The following is an 11,623-nucleotide window of genomic DNA, read 5'->3' as shown; positions in this document are numbered from 1 at the left end:
ATTCAAGGGTACTCAAAATAATTTGAAATTCGGTAGGAGTATCTTGAAGACGTGCAACAAAGTTCGAGACTATCAAATTTCATGTTTAGAAGGTCAAATGAATGATGTTGTTTCAGGTAGTCAGTTCATAGGCTTATGGAGATATATGTTTGGTTAAAGTTAGTAAGCTTTAATTCTTTACTATGTTTTTAACCACATAATAACAGATGTTTTACAATGTGTGAATGGGAATCCTGAGTAGCGGTGGCCCCGCAGATCCCACCTAATCAATAAGTCTCCCCATAGGTAGCCACGGATCAGGCCAAAACGAAATAGTTGCTCCATCATGCACCTCTACCCGTATGTAAGGTCAATTTCCGTCCCAAAGCTTAAGTATTTTCCGTCATGCCCATTGCTATTAGCGTGGACTGTAGAGCTGACTAGAAAGAGAGCCCCCTCATCAACTATCGTTTTGACCAAGCAACCCACAATGATCCTGAAAGACTAAACAACCTCCAAATAAGCCGATAAACAAAAGGTCTAGAAACCTCTTTCAGCTTCCTCAAGCCTAACCCACCCTCTGATTTTGGACGACAAATATCATCCCAAGCAACCTTTGAACATGAGGTGTTGTTTGGATTACCCGTCCATAAAAAAACACTACAAATGCTATCAATTTCACCAAAGCACCAAGAAATATGCTGGAGACGGCATGCATAAGATAAGTATTTTTTCGTCCATGAAAGAAGACGAGAACGAACCTTATCAATGAGGGGGCTGTAGTCGTGCACTGTCATGGACTTAGTGGTTAATGGCAGCCCTAGGTAACGAATAAGGAGAATCTCTACTTGTAGACCAAGCTCAAAGAGAGCCGCTAAGGTTGCTTAATGATCTCGACCTCCAACAAAATTCGTCGACTTGCTAGCATTAATACGTAACTCAAATAGTTTGGAAAAATCCTCAAAGACCTGTAATATAGTGCGGAAAGAGCTAGAAAGCTGTCCGTGAATACCAAAATATCATCCGCAAACTTAGATGAGAGTCATAAATCGGTCGCATCGCGGGTGCCGTCCAATGAACCCATTAGAACTGTTATGTTAATTAACTGAGAGAGAACATTCTGCACCATATCAAACAAGTATGGTGTGAGAGAGTAGTCTTGACAAACTCCTTCTGAGCTCCCGAAGAACCCCTCTAGATCTCCATTTACGACCACTTAAATATAAGCTGTAGAAACACAAGATAAAATTCAGTGAGTAAACAAAGTGGGAAAACCCAAAGCTCTGAAAATTGTCTCTATTAAAGACCACTGAACCGTGTCGAATGCCTTTGAAATATCAAATTTAATGGCACACAGACGGGAAATGGTATCCTTATGGTAATCCTTGACGATCTCAGTTGCCAATAACACATTCTCCAATAGCATACGACCTTTAATAAAAGCACTCTGATTTGGCTCAATAAAATCCGGCAAAAGCACTACAGTCGATTTGCCCAGATTTTAGAGATGACTTTATACAGCACATTACAGCAAGATATAAGTTGGTAGTCTCGCCTGGTGGCCGAAGTAGAATCCAGGTCCTTTGGAACAAGAGCGAGCAAAGTAGCAGTAACAACTTTCGGCATGAGGCCATACGCAAAGAAAGATTGCACCGCGACAATGACACCTGACCCTATAACACTCCAGAGAGCAATATATAACTTCTTAGTAAATCCATCAGGCCCAGAAGTCTTGCATAAAGGGGGGGGGGGAGAAAAGAGCTTGGCAGATTTCCTGTTCGAGAACATGAGACGTGAGCATGTTACAGGTTTCCGTTGAGCAGCGGTAGTCAAGAAGATCGAAGAGAACAACATGAGGAACATGTATGAAATATGCATCCTCTTGCTGAAGCAAGGTCAAAATAAGGTGGGCTACCTCTGCCTTTATATCCGCTGGTGTAGTTAAAACCTCACTAGTGGCTGTGGTAAGAGACCAAATGCCATTGCGAGAAGCATTGTCATAAGATACATGGTGAAAGAAACGCATGATTTTTGCTGAAAATATTGCTCTTCCAAAACTGCTAATTTTTGAAAAGCATATGAAGGTGCAGATAAATCCCGAAAATTTGCAGGGGTGGGGTCGGTAAAAGCTGCAGTTTGAATGGAACAATGGTTTTAAATCTGTCACTAAATAATTTGTCAAAATGGTAAATAACTACCAATGGTTTTAGATCTATCAGTAATTTATCAACGGATAAAAACATTTTTGTCAAAATTTGATCAGTTTTATGTCGGTAATTATCGACCAATTTAAAAACGTTGGTATTTCCGTCAGTTGTTTTCTGGTAGTGTGAATAAAACTAAACATGAGTAAAATTTATCACAAAACACCCTACAAAAAAAGGTGTACATAATGTCAACTAGTTAATTAATAACTGTATACGATAAAACAAAATATATAATGTTTGTTCCTTAGTTCGAATAATCTTGCTTAAAATATTTCTTCTGAGGTAAACTGCTCTATTCATAGCTCATTAATGTATTTTTTTCACTTCCCTATCCTTTGATGTGGTTAAATCACCTCGAAAATTTGATATTCCCTTTCTCCACCACCTCGTGAGACACATATTCATTTTCTTTAGTAATGGGCCTTTGAAATGGAATTCGAACCCATAAGGCCATCTTTTTTTTTTTTTTGGTCAAACATTTGTATTTCACTTAAAACCTTAAAAGAGGGAAGGTCATACAAAGGTGAAATGTAAATGGAAAGGAAGCAATACAATGAAAGTAAAGATAAGGGTTAGAAGATTTATCCCAAGGAGAGCTCCAAAAGTTTGAAAAGCTTGCAACCAAAAGAACAACTCTAATCACCAAGATGGACTCCACATGAAGACTAACTTCAGGATATCCAAGACCAACTCGTGGTCGCTAATAGCTTGTACGTCTAGCGCATCGGAGCTTTCAATAAGCACTCCACAAGGGAGGTAAAAGGCGTTCTGGGAGAGGTTCGCTTAAAAGCGTGAAGTAAAAGCTCGGATTCTTCCTTGAAATTTTCTTGATTTACTTCATAAACCCGGAAGGTTAACACTCGAATGAATTCTGAAACCAGCGGAGCAAACATAAGGATTAGGAGAAGCTTCGGTAACCCCTTCTCTTTGGATATGAGGGTCATAATGCCGTTCTTCATCCAACTTTTAAAAGTTTGAAACTTATCTTTAAAACTGTTGAAATTCAGATTGTTGAGCTTGGCAATCAGAGGAAACGGGTGTAGAAAGTTGACGAAGCTTCGGTAATCACCGCTCCGTAGAGACGGGATCATAATGTCGTTCTTCTTACAACTATTGGAAGATTGGCAAAGAGTGGGGAAAGGAGCTTCAGATAAAGTCCGATAACAACAAATTATCTTACCTCTAGAAAGGTAACCATCAGCCCAGCTTAGAGGGACTATTACTCTGCTGGCGTGGAGTCTTCGACCAGCCAAAACAGGGATAAAAGGTACCAAAAGAGTTGGGCTTAAAGGAATTTTCACAACAATAGATCTGGGCAATCAGACTCTAGGCGAGAGTGGAGCTAAACAAACATGCGTCGAGATTAGACTTGCATCGAAACCAACACAGACTTCTCTATCAACCAGGAATCGTGAAAGATTATGGTGTGTCCAAGTTAAATCCATCATTACCATCCTAGGAAAACGTCTTCTACAATCCTTAAAGAACGATACAAACTTCATTAAACGTGGACTTGCCAATTTAAAATAAGATACGGACTTGGGCCTTAGAAGAATTTGGGCAATAATTTTCATGGGCTTTGATAGATTTGATAATGGGCTGAAAAGATAGTAGAGTTTTCTTAGACTCGGCCCAAAATAGAGCAACATTAGGTCAAGGGTTTTGATGCCTCCCTTCATCCCTGACGGCGGCGGCAAACCAGCGGCGAGAAGCTCAGGTACAACTGCTATATAAAACAGGTCTGTCAAGGATGGGTATCGATCTGTTTGGGTTGACTCTTCCGTCGTCGTGTGCTTCATCGGTTCCGGCGTCAAAGCAGAGCTCCGGTCCAACTGCAGCCAAGCAGAACACTTGGTGGGGGGATCGAAATCCCATTGAGAGGAGCCGTAAGATGCTGAACTTGACTTTAAGAGGATCCAATGAGCGGTTTACGGGTAACAACAGAGCTAATACCAACCATGCCAACAGTGAACAAGGTCACATAAGTGTTGGACTTAAAACTTTAGGATGTAAGGGACAAAGTGGAAAGAGCAAACAAGATGAAGGATGAAGATAAAAGGAACCAATCAAGAGAAACGATATAGAGGGAAAGGTGAGAAGAAGATAGATCCCTGCACCGGCGAGCAAGAACTCTACCGGTGCCGGAGAGGAGTTCTGTTGAGGTGACTTCGATAATGGTGCTTGGGAGCGTTTTTGGTCTTTTTTTTTACTACACCCCTTTACCCATAAGGTAAACTGAGGTAAACTGCTCTATTCATAGCTCATTAATGTATTTTTTTCACTTCCATATCCTTTGATGTGGTTAAATCACCTCGAAAATTTGATATTCCCTCTCTCCACCACCTCTTGAGACACATATTCATTTTCTTTAGTAATGGGCCTTTGAAATGGAATTCGAACCCATAAGGCCATCTTTAAAGGCATTTTTCAAGGTTCTTAGGACAATATTAAAATGCCAAAAATTCCAAATAGTACAATTGTAAGGTCCATCTGGTTCTTGGGTAAGAAGTTTTGAGAGAGGTGTCTTATGTCACGTGGCGTGTGCTGATAGGATAAAAAGGTTTTTTTTTTTGGAAATTATTTTTTGTAAAAAAACATTATTCTTTTTATGTTTTTCATTTTTATTTTCTTTGTTTTGGTGATTTGAATAAAATGTTCGTGTGTTTTAATTAATATGCTTGTGTCTTTCTATGTTTCTCATTTTAATTAATATGTTTGTATCTTTTTATGTTTCTTATTTTTTTCTTCTTTGTTTTATATTTGTTATTAATAATTTTGAATTCTTTTTCTTTTTCTTTTTATTTTCAAATCTGTTTTATATTTATTTTTATAAGTTTTCAATTTATTAATTGTTAATATAATTTTAAAATTTAAAATATATTTGACATTATTATATTATTTAAATTTTAAAATCCTAGAGTTTCAACCAATAATTGACTCTATATTTGTGGTTCTTAACTTCATCTCATACATTATTAATATTCTTAAAAATCACTAAGATACAACTTCCCACTTATATCTTTAAAGATGCTCTGAGAGCATCCTTAAGGGCACGCACATCGGCGCCTTTATAACAAGTCCTACTGCTTTTTTTTCCAAAAACAAAATAAAAAATAAAAAGGAAAAAGATGGACGTCAACTAAAACGGGACCGTCCCGTTTTTCTTCCTTCACTAATCGCGGGCTCCACTGACACGTGGCGGTCCGCGATTGGTTATCTTTGGTTTTTTTTTTAAAATCTAAAATTTTTTTAAAAAAAATTACCGATGCACATGGTCTAATGGCATAACCAAGAAGATGCAAGTTAGTGTATTTTTAATATATTAATAATGTAATAGTGTATTTTAAGAACCAAACAAAATTAGCTAGTTATTGGTTGAATCCTTAGTTTCTTACATTTATAATAATAAAATAATGTAAAACTTATTAATAATTTTATTAATTAATTTAAAAATTTTAAAAATGAAAAATTATATAAACTTATAAACTAGAACAATAAAGATAGAAACATATAAATATAAACAAAACATAAACAAACTTTATAAACCTTTTTAAACAAAACACAAACAAACTTTATAAAACAAAATATAAACAAATTAAAAAAAAATAAAGATAAAAATTAGAAACATAAAAGATAGAAACATATAAATTAAAAAAATAAACTTAAAAAGATACAAACATTAAAATGAAAGCACAAAACATTTTGTTAAATGAATACCATATATTCTCAATCAAATTCTCTTTCAATTGGTGATGTGCTTGTTTATCACGTAGTCTTCTTCGACGATCACCTATGGGTCTAAACACAGAATCATCAAAAGTTTATAAGCTACTTAGAATAGGTCGACAAAATTTTAAAAGCTACACAGAATCATCAATCGTCAAAATCGCCTTCTAGGGTTCAAGAGTGAAAGAGAGTCGATTTGGGGATTTTAGTTTTTTTCGACAAAAGAAAAACCTTTTCTTTACCCAAAAATGGATCGAATCACAGTCGGGGACGTGGCATAAGACTCGGATACAAACGAGTCTTGCCCAGCATACAGATGTGTCTTACAAGTTCATTGTTTGGATTTCAATCCATTAAATTATTGCCCGAAGGCCCGATCGGTTGGCCCGTTAAAGTTGCTTTAAGGGAGGAGATTTTGGGCCCAACATATTTGGTATCACATATGGTAAATATTCTAGACACATGATAGAAATAATGTATGATCGCAACATATTTAAGAAGTCCGTAACATATATTAATCGTTCAAATTTTTTTTAAAAACTTTCTATTTATATTTTATATTTCCAAATTGTTTCTCTTCAGTTAAATAAATATACCAAATTAGTAAATGTAATAATATGTTTTCTACATATTTTCCTAAATTATATGCAGAGTTATTTGATACTAAATTACTAAAGGTATTTGAAACTTTTTTTAAAAAATAATAACTTTACATGTTAAAAAAAAAATTTGGTCAACAATATAGAAAATAACATATGGAATCTAAATAAGTTATAAAACCTTTGACCAAAGTTCTAGTCTATATTTAATTATATTACAGAAAGTTCATTATTAATATTCATTATTTTCAAAATATGGAATATCATTAAATTTACATATTTACAATTATATCATTATATATGTATATATATATATATATATATATATATATATATATATGTTTATGTATATAAATATAGAAAAGACCAATACAAACAGAACTATGGCATCGTACCAGTTAGAGTCGGAACTTTGCCCTCATCCCAGATGTCTTGCCAATTATGCTTCTCAACCTATATCTCTCTAAATTAATAGTTCTCACCTATTTCACCATAAATCTCAATTTCATCAGTTGACAGACTTAACCCGATATATCACTGGTCATACCAAATACAATACCAAAATTAAAACTTGATAAATGATTTTCAACCCGATCTGAACTGATCCCACTAAAAATCCCCAAATACTCAAATTTTCAAATCAATTCTAAAAATTTGAATAGCATAGGATGCCTAATTCGAATTTGATATTTGTATGTCAATCATGAGCAATGTTGTTGGACCTTCAAGTGGTTCATCAAAGTCGTGAGAAAGAAGTTTTGTCGTCGGTGTGCCCAAGAGATGTTGGTGTGGGGAACAAATCATGGCAAAAGAACCCAATCCAAGCCAATTATTGGTTGACGATATTTGTTATGCAGAAGAAAATCAAGTATCAGATGATTTGTTTGATGTTGATTTTGTTATATTCTAATTCTCATTGTTTTGTACGATTACTTGTAGCTTAAGAATGAAAATCACACATTTAATTGTGGTGTTTAAGGAATGTTGGATGAGGTAGCAACATTAAGTGTTAAATTGGGAATTTAAAAGAAGAGATGAATGATACAATAAAGAACCGGAAGATGTTATTTGAGAAGATGCAAAAGGAGTTTGAAAAAGAGCTATGTGAGAGGGTGGGAGAAGTGATGGTGGAAGCAAAAACTGAATTCAAATCTACACTGCGAGGATTAAGATTATAATACTGTTTGTTTTCTATTTTATGATCTTCTTTCCTTTAGTTAAGTTTGTTTGTAATTTTTTGGTCATGTTATTTAGAGTTGTAGGTTCTTTTTATGAACATTAGGTTTGAATCCATGGTGAACCCGTGTTTTTTTTTTCTTCGATTAATACTACTTTATATTTGATAATGTACATATGTTTCATAAGGTGTTTTGTGTTAAATTTGAATGTTGATTAGTTTTAGTCATCGTTGTTTTACATTATATTTATTTATATTGATATTTACACCGTCACGATAAGTGTGTGTTCAATTTTGGACTGTGTATCATATTAGAAAGGGTTGGTTTATGGTTATTTTAGTTAGAAATGGTTAGATATTTGTATTATAGATATAGTATATTTATGCTAAAGAATATAAGTTATTATCAGTATACTTAGGTAATAAAATTCTCTCTTAGAGTGTTTTTATTTATTTGGCAAAAATATACCGTATTAAAACAATTTTATATGATTATGACTGGTTGTCATTTTACGTAATAATTTTTTGAAATATAACTTATAATGCTAGTTTCAATCAGACTGTGTCTATTTATAACTTTTGTTTAGGTTCGGTTAGGGTCCTTATAGGTTCAGGTTGGTCGTGTATTAACCGCTAAAATCCGAAATTTTCGGGTACACAAATACCCGACATTTTACCCGAATACCTGAAAATTATCAGGTAAATACCAATTTTTTAGGGTAAGAGTTTCAGGTAAAAGTTTGGATATTTCTAATAAATAATCAGTAGTCATGTCCAAAATTATTTATATGATTTTATATTTCGGGTTTTTCAAGTTTGAGTTTGGGTTAGGTTCGGTTTCAGATCTTTGGGTTTAGGTGTTTAGTACCCAATAGAGTAAATCTAAAATTTTTAGTTCGGATTAGGGTCAAATTTTTCAAAGGGGTTTTGGGTTTTTTGTCCATGCCTAGTCCAAATCTAAACTGTAGTTTTTTTTTCTTTCTAAACTGGGACAAAAAGAAAATCATAAACAATATCTTATTTTACAAAAATAAAAATCTCTGGACTCTATTTTTTTTTGTTGAGCTCTTGAAACTGTCTCTTTGATTCATGTTCTTAAGAGAGTCAATTGAATTTTAATGCGAAAGATATGTAAAATTCCGATTCTAATCCTTTTCCAAATTCATCTCTTTATGTTTTTGTGTTTTCTATGATTGCTGATTGATTTCTTGCTTCTATGCTTGTTTCCTATGTTTTGGTGCCTATGTACGCCCCTTTGGAAAGTCATTATCGGCTGTGGAGTGCAAGGAGAAGGAGATCTGTCGATGATGCGACTGGAGTGATGTTAAGATTTCTAAGTCTCGATCGACACCAACATTATGTGTCGCAAGGATAGTCGCGAGTGTCAATCGACACCAGTGGTGAGTGTTGATCGACATTGCTCATTATTATAGGTTTTCAGCAGCGAGTATCGACCGACACTAGTTCTCAGCAGTGGCTAAGTTTGTTATGTTTTGTTATTTTGATTGTGTTATTGCCTGAATATGATTGATACTGCTTGTGTGTATAGCCTAGTAGATGGGATGAGTGCCTCACTAAGTATTTCTGGAAATACTTATACATCTCTTTTTGTGGTATAGGTAAAAACAAAGTGTGGTCGTGGAAGATGAGGAGAGAAGAATGATATAGGGGATCGCTAGATGTTTATGATGTTTATGTTATGACATTGCTAGGAATGTTAATTCTGGGAGCCAGAAGCCTGTTAGGATGATATGCTATTTCTGGATGAATGTTGGTTTGGTTATGGATATTAGCTAGATTGGTGGTTTAATGCATTAGGTTTATTTGGATTGTTGCTTAATTGTCTTCCGCTGGTTGTTGCCTGGTTTTATTGGTTTAGATTGGAATTTTCTGGTTTAATTGGTTTAAATTGGTTGTTTCCTGGTTTAATTGGTTTAAATTGATCTAGTCTGGTTTAGTTGGTTAGTTGGTTAAATCTGGTTAACTATGTATTAAAAAAAGCGGCCAGTCCTTTCACTCTTTGACAAATACCATCCATGTTACTTCCACAAGCTAAGGAACAAGTTCTTCTGCCCAATTGTGAAACTCGATGCAAAATGCAAGATATTGTCACGTCAAAGACACATTTAATAGGTCTAAGTTTGCAGTGAGCACAAGGTTTAATAAAAATTTATCCATATTTCAAGGTGCATTATTTCTTACCTTGCTCAGTTTTTTTTTTCAGTTTGTTCTTTCTTCAAAATTAAAAAATTATTTGTTTATATCTATTTCAGAACTGTACTGGAGCGATAGATGGTACACATATACCAGCAACCGTTGTTGGACGTGAGGTGGCAAGCTATCGTAATTGTAAAAGAATAATATCACAAAATGTTTTATCTGTATGTAACTTTGATATGGAGTTCATCTATGTTTTGAATAGATGGGAGAGCGCAGCTCATGATTCAAGAGTGTTAAGTGATGCAACTAGAAGAGTAAAAAAATTCCAAGTACCAGAAGGTAAAACAATTACATATTTTTGATATATCAAATGCCTTGTAGTAACATATACTATACAAAATTTTCAGGAAACTACTATCTAGCTGATTGGTGGATTTTCAAATTATTTCAACTTTTTAGCTCCATGTCATGATGTTAGATATCATCTTAAGGAATTTTCTGGTCAAGGGCGTCATCCTGACACTCCACTTCGTCATTCTTCTATGAGAAACTTGATTGAAAGGATTTTTGGAATCTTTAAATCACGCTTTGCTATTTTTAAATCTGCTCCCCCTTTTTCTTATAAGAAACAAGTTGGGTTAGTCTTAGCTTGTGCAGCATTGCATAACTTTCTTCATCGAGAATGTCGATCAGATGAAGGTGAGTTACCTGATGAAGTGGAAAATGAAGGTATAGCAAAAACATAATGAAGACAATGCTCCCATGTTCAATGGAAATGATGGAGAATAGGATGTTGAGACACAAGAGCAAGACAGAGAAAACACAAATATTTGGAGAAAATCTATGGCTGAAAACATGTGGAAAGATGCTATGAATTTGGAAATTCATTGACTTTTAAATTTTTAATTTTCAAATTTTGCATTAATAAAATTGGTATACTCTAGTCATTATTTTGTTTTTCAGTTTCCTTTTATCTTTCGTTTGGTATGTAACCAAGAAAAGACTATGAAATACATGGGTTACAATTTTATCTTTAGCATCAAAAGATCACGGATTGTTTAGACTTAAGGTTCGAATTCATCTTTGTCTAATGAAACATGCCATGAATTTGAAGTCTTTGTAATTGGTTCGGTAACAGATAGCAGCACAAAAACGCACACATGTTACCCATATATGAATTTCGTTTTAGGTTATTAGAGAAACCTCTTAGATGTACTTTTGTGATATCTGATATAACTACTCCAACAGAATCTGGTTATAGATGGTTTAAGAAGTTAGATAACCTGACAGAGGTTCTAATCGAGTACAAGATAACAATGCAGAAAAAGTAAAAGCAAGGATCATATAGAAAGAGATACCTTACAGATCAATTTCAATGTTCTCACCAGCTTTAGTTAGCTCCAGGAAGTCTTTCACAGTATCTTGATCATATAACTGCAAAGATTAGGCTTTAACGCCATTAACAACAGTAGGTTTGGACCCACGCTACAGCGCAGGGGAAATATTTACATATATATGACCTTTAACACACTAAAATATGTTACATTTTAATTTTATTGTAGTGCAGTCGATTACGGTAAATCATATATTTGTGTAGTAAGTATAAATAAAATAATAAACGAAAAAGCGAGTAAATGATAATATATTGAGTTTTGATACAATAAAGGAAAAATAAAAACAGTGAAAATTTAACATCAAGATATAATATTTGTCGATAAATTATTCAATTAAACCATTTTTGTAGTAGAAGTAGGAAAATACGTAAAAGTTACATA

At 34.2% G+C, this 11,623-nt stretch overlaps 1 pseudogene; it reads left to right on the top strand.

Annotated features, from left to right (window-relative positions):
• The first annotated feature begins 10,084 nt into the window (after positions 1–10,084).
• Positions 10,085–10,739, top strand: LOC111829428 (annotated as a pseudogene).
• Positions 10,740–11,623: the final 884 nt, after the last annotated feature.

This window comes from Capsella rubella, unplaced genomic scaffold (assembly GCF_000375325.1).
Source record: "Capsella rubella cultivar Monte Gargano unplaced genomic scaffold, Caprub1_0 scaffold_7, whole genome shotgun sequence".
Taxonomy (NCBI): Eukaryota; Viridiplantae; Streptophyta; class Magnoliopsida; order Brassicales; family Brassicaceae; genus Capsella; species Capsella rubella.
The sequence above is the reverse complement of the archived record's forward strand: the minus strand, read 5'-3'. Positions and strand labels throughout refer to the sequence as shown.